A 6000-nucleotide genomic window follows, 5' to 3' on the forward strand; every position below is an offset into this window, starting at 1 on the left:
CCAAAAGAAGTGTTAAACTTCAGTTTGAAATTGTGGCCATCATGGCTTTTCTTTTCTTGTTTGCTTTTTAAATGTAAAATAGTTAGGTGTCCTCACACAAAAAAAAAAAAAATGAAGCTGTAATATCGCTCTAACCTATACCCCAATCCCTAACCCCAACCTCAGAACCATTCAAATACATTATTAGAAGCTTAATCTGATGGGTAGGATTAAATGTTAAGACACTTGACTATCAGGGAGCCTATGTGGAATAATCAGTCAGCACAGAAAGGAAGGACAAAAAAAACAGACATGCAAGGGTCGACAATATAAAAAAGCCATTGGTCGAAACATGCTCAGTAACACATTTTCTAAAACCATGCAAACATAAACAATCCGTAGAGGCAATTATACTCATAACATACCCCCGCTAGGCTTGCTTGGTCCTTCTAGTGCGCATATGTCAAGTTATCAGATTAGGGCTATGTATTTAACAGTATACTTTGGGCTTTACTCTGTTTTTGACAGAGAGTAATGTGATATTTCTGTTTTGCATTAATGCTCTTGCTCTCTGCATCTAGTCTTCCGTGTTTCATTGTGTAGAAAGCATCAGTCCTGCTCTTAATTTATGGGTGTGAAACAGAGAGAGCGCACGGAAGGTGGCAGGTATTTCCCTGCAGGACACACTAACCTCACAACTGAGGAATCACCCACGTCACTGACAGACAGAGAGAGAGAGAGAGAAAGAGAGAGAGAGAGAGAGAGAGAGAGAGAGAGAAAGAGAAAGAGAGAGAGAGAGAGGAATTAGTTTCACAAAGTGCCTTCAGATTTAGGCCGAATTTGTTGTTATTACCTGTTATTACCATATTAAGTACATTAAAATTGAAAATAAATAATAAAAAAATGTATAAATGTGTTACACTTCTTTACACTTGTAAAAAGTTTAAGAAAAATATACTGATAAACTAATTTATAAAGAAATGGTACGAGTTTTGGGTTCAATACTCCCTGCATTTTTCACATCTGCAACTGTCAAAGCATGTCAGTGCTGATTTTATGGAGCTCCGCAAGCAAACTCCAACTGTCAACACTCTTTCAGCACACTGCCCATTCAGAAAACATGCTTGCTTTGATATGAGCAGATGCAAGAGACACAGTGTAACTCTAAACTCAATTGTCTATTTCAGATGCTTGCACATCTTACAATGCAGATACAATCGACACTCGTTTATAATGTAAGCAAATTATATATATCCAAGTTTTAGGAACAGCAAATAATAACTTGACTTCTAGTAGATCTTTTAGTATCAGAAGTGGTTTATGAAAGGCCTGTAGATTACGCTTATTTTACCAAAATAAAATATGATCATGCCTTGACTTTTAATTATGTAATTAGGACAGTAAGGTCTGACTTTGAAAAGTCCTGTTACTTAACAGAAATATTGTACAGTATAGAATATAAAGTCATGCTGCAGTGGGAACAGAATTAATATTTTGTGACTATCATGAGCTTGGAGGACTGCATCCATACATCTCTGCAATGCTCAAATCACTTATTAATAAAGTGATCTGTAATGGCAAAGAAAGCGTTCTTGCAGGACTCTCAGAGTTCATCAAGACTCTTTGGGTTCATCTTCAATGCCCCCTCCTTCATCTAAAACCAGACATGCTCAATCATGTTCATCTTAAACCAGACATGCTCAATAATGTTTATGTCTGATGGCTGGGCTGGCCAATCCTGGAGCACCATGACCTTCTTTGCTTTCAGGAATTTTTGATGTGGAGGCTGAAGTATGAGAAGGAGCACTATCCTGCTGAAGAATTTGCCCTCTCCTTTGGTTTATAATGTAATGGGCAGCACAAATGTTTTGATAACTCAGGCTCTTGATGGTGCCATCCACTCTGCAGATCTCTCGCACGCCCCCATACTGTATGTCACCCCAAACCATGATTTTTCCTTTACCAAACTTGACTGATTTCTATGAGAATCTTAGGTCTATGCGGGTTCCAGTAGGTCTTCTGTATTTGTGATGATTGGGATGCAGCTCAACAGATGATTCATTAGAAAAATCGACCTTTTGACACTTTTCCAAATCATCAACTAGAAGCCAAGTTTTTATTTGTTGCTCTTACAACTGAGATTGAAGAAAAGACTTTTGTGATGTAGTGTAAACACATTTTATCCTTATGACCCCATGCTAACTCTGTTAAACATTACTTTGGAATTTAAAAAATATATATAATAAAAACTTCATAATAAATTGATAATATTTAATAGTCTTTTTCTTCCTCTGTATATGTAAATGACAATAGCAACACTTTCTTTTCTTTCCCTCTTGTTTTGAGATTGACAAGTGTATGTTGTAACACATGTTCCACTTCCCAGAGTGTAAATCAGAAGGATGATTTTTTTCCCATTATTTCATCACCCTCATCCACTAGAATTGGCAGAAGGTTTCTGAGTCTTCCTGCAACAGATAATCTGACAGCGGTTTGCTGTACGTGCCAAAGCAGTAATATCAGCTGACCCTTCTTCTGGATAGTGAGATCACTGACAGGTTATTTCAGGTCACAGACTGTTTTTACATCTTCCCGTTGTCTTCATTAGACTGTGTGCTAAAAATATCAATTGCCATGTATAAATTGAATATAGTAGAAGTCAAAATGATTCGCCCTCCTGTGATTTGTTTTGCTTTTTTAAATATTTCCCTAATGATGTTTAACAGAGCAAGGGAATTTTCACAGGATGTTTGATAATGTTTTTTTCTTCTGAAGAAAGTCTTTTTTTGTTTTATTTAGGCTAGATTAAAAGCCGTTTTTATTTTTTAAAAACTATTTTAAAGGCAAAATTATTAACCCCCTTCAGCAACTTTTATTTGATGACATTTAATGACTTGCCTTATTACCCTAACTTGCCTATTTAGCCTGGTTAAGCCTTTCAATGTTACTTTAAGCTGAGTACTAATATCTTGAAAAAAATCTAGTAAAATATGATGTACCGTCATTATGACAGGGATAAAAGAAATCATTTATTACAAATTTGTATATTCTCCCTGCCTTCGCGTGGGTTTCCTCCGGGTGTTCCGGTTTCCCCCACAGTCCAAAGACATGCGCTACAGGTGAATTGGGTAGGCTAAATTGTCCATAGTGAATGAATGTGTGTGAGGATGTTTCCCAGAGATGGGTTGCGGCTGGAAGGGCATTTGCTGCGTAAAAACTTGCTGGATAAGTTGGCGGTTCATTCCGCTGTGGCGACCCCAGATTAATAAAGGGACTAAGCCGACAAGAAAATTAATGAATGAATGAGTTATTAAAAATGAGTTTTTCAAACTATTATGTTTAGAAAAAAAAAATCTTCCCTCCGTTAAACAGAAATTGGGGAAAACACACAGGGGGCTAATAATTTTGGCTTAACTGTAGTTATCAAAAACAGCATTATCGAATCTTAGTACACATTTATCAGTGTTGGGGAAAAAGGTTATATATTACAATCTCAATCTTAAAAAGCAAACATAACACATACTTTCCCATTACTTCTTTAAAAAGTAATTAAGTTATGCAAACAACTAAGTAACATCAAAATCTTATTGGATATTGATCAGTGTTGGGTTAAAAAAGTAACGTATTACAATCTCATCTTAAAAAGAAACACACACACACACACACACAAATCATAACACATACTTTCACATTACTTTCTTTAAAAAGTAACTAATAACACATTTAGGTACTTTTATTTTTTAAAAGTACCTTTCTGTAATATTTTTAAAACAAGGTAGAAGACATATATTTTCTCTTTAGCATTTTAATTGTATTCTCTTTGGTATTTTATTTATTTTGTTAGTTTGTCTTGTCCATATATTTTCTCTATTAAGCACTTTGAATAGCTTTGTTTAATGTACTTCATCAATAAACTTTACTTACTTTACTTACTTTCTTATTACTTAATATCAAGGGGGCCTGTTATGATCCAAGATTCAGGAACAACAAATAATAACTTGCCTTTTAGTTGGTCATTTGATATTAAAATTGGCTTATATAAAAGGCAAAGGCCTCTAGATTGCGCTTATTTTACCAAAATAAAATATGATCAGGCCTTGATTTTTAATAATTTAGTTAGGACAGTAAGGTCTGACTTTGCTTAGACAAAAGTCTTGTCACTAAACAGAAATAATGTACAGTATAGAATATAAACTCATGCTGCAGTGGAAAAAGAATGAATATTGTGTCTGACTTACATGAGCTTGGAGGACTGCATCCATACATCTTTGCAATGCTCAAATCACTTATTGATAAAGTCAAAATAAAGTATTAATAAAGTGTTCTTGCAGGACTCCCAGAGTTCATCAAAATTCTTTCGATTCAGCTTTAATGCCTCCTCCTTCATCCTACCCCAGAGTATATGCTCAATAATGTTCATGTCTGGTGACGGGGCTGGCCAATCCTGGAGGACCTTGATCTACTTTGCTTTCAGGTACTTTGATATGGAGGTCGAAGTATAAGTAGAAGCGCTATCCTGCTGAAGAATTTGCCCGCTCCTGTGGTTTGTAATGTAATGAACAGCACAAATGTCTTGGTACCTCAGGCTGTTGATGTTGCCATCCACTCTGCCCCCATACTGAATGTAACTATAAACCATGATTTTTCCTTCACCAAACTTGACTGATTTCTATGGGAATCTTGGGTCCATGCTGGTTCCAGTATGTCTTCTGCAGTATTTGTGATAAATGGGAAGAAATTCAACATATGATTCATCAGAAAAATCGACCTTCTGCCATTTTTCCAAATGATCAACTAGAAGTCAAATTATTTTTAGTCACTCTTACAAATGAGATCGACGACAAGACTTTAGTCAGATAGTGTACACTATTGCCACACAGCTGTGTTTTAACCTTTTATATATAAAGCAATTTAAGACTGTAATCTATCACTGTTTAAGTAATCCCAACACTTATATTGATATTAATTCTGGTCTTGTAGATGAAGATGTCATTGGAACGTATATATGTAGAAAGTTGAACACTGAGGTCTTCAGTATTACTGGAAATGAAGATGACTCAGTGTTTGTGTTTCTCTTAATGCCCGATTACCGGATTAATGACAGGGATTTTTCAGAATTTTGCAAACTTTCACAAAGTCAGTTGCCATGACATTACATCACTGCAGAGATATGCTGAACAAAGTACATCTCAGTATACGCAATGGCACTCAGTTTGTACCTGAAAAGCTGCTAATAAAATGATTTATAAAAGAAACTGTTGCCTTGATAAGGATTAAAATATTAGGAATGTATGCTTAAAAATTATGAGGGGGAAATACAATGCAACACAATGAGGTAACTGTCTAGATTTCACCATTTCAAGATAAGAAAATCTCTAGGTTTTGTTCCTTAGACGTGCATTTCTGTCGAGCGTCGCGTGCACTGTAATCCACATATGAGTTCAGCTGCACTCTCATAGAGGGAAAATGAAAACAAAACCTTTGTTGCCGCAAAATAGAAAAGCAACACTGACGACCCGTATCTCCAAATAATTCTTGTTCTCCCGCTTGGCAACACAATGTGGCGTTTCTGTGCCTTATGAACACTGTAACAGGTAAAAACAGTCTTCGAACATATCATGCATATTAATGAAGTTGCAGTGCATACACAATAGAGCGCGCTGATTGGTTTGAACCAAGTCTTACTCATGAATGAATGCAGCACAATCAGAGTCGTCATAAGGTACTCCCAGGTACAGACGTCCAGTCTACACACTGGATTACAAGCTAAGATCTCAAATTCGTTTCAAACCGGAAGTACGAATTTGCATGTTTGATTTGATGGACAAATCCCTTCCAAACAACTAATTTATATTAACCCAATTTACTAATAAGACCTGTCTAATGTGCTATTTTAGTACCACAGTGTAATTATTAAAGTTAATAGTTTGAATTATTTTCTTTCTAAATTAAGGGTTTTAGTATTGTAAGTATAGCAATGTTTTTATCCATTTTATTTTAGTTATTTGTTTTAAACTATAA

The sequence above is a fragment of the Danio rerio genome, chromosome 14 (genome assembly GCF_052040795.2).
Source record: "Danio rerio strain M-AB ecotype USA chromosome 14, GRCz13ab, whole genome shotgun sequence".
Lineage (NCBI taxonomy): Eukaryota > Metazoa > Chordata > Actinopteri > Cypriniformes > Danionidae > Danio > Danio rerio.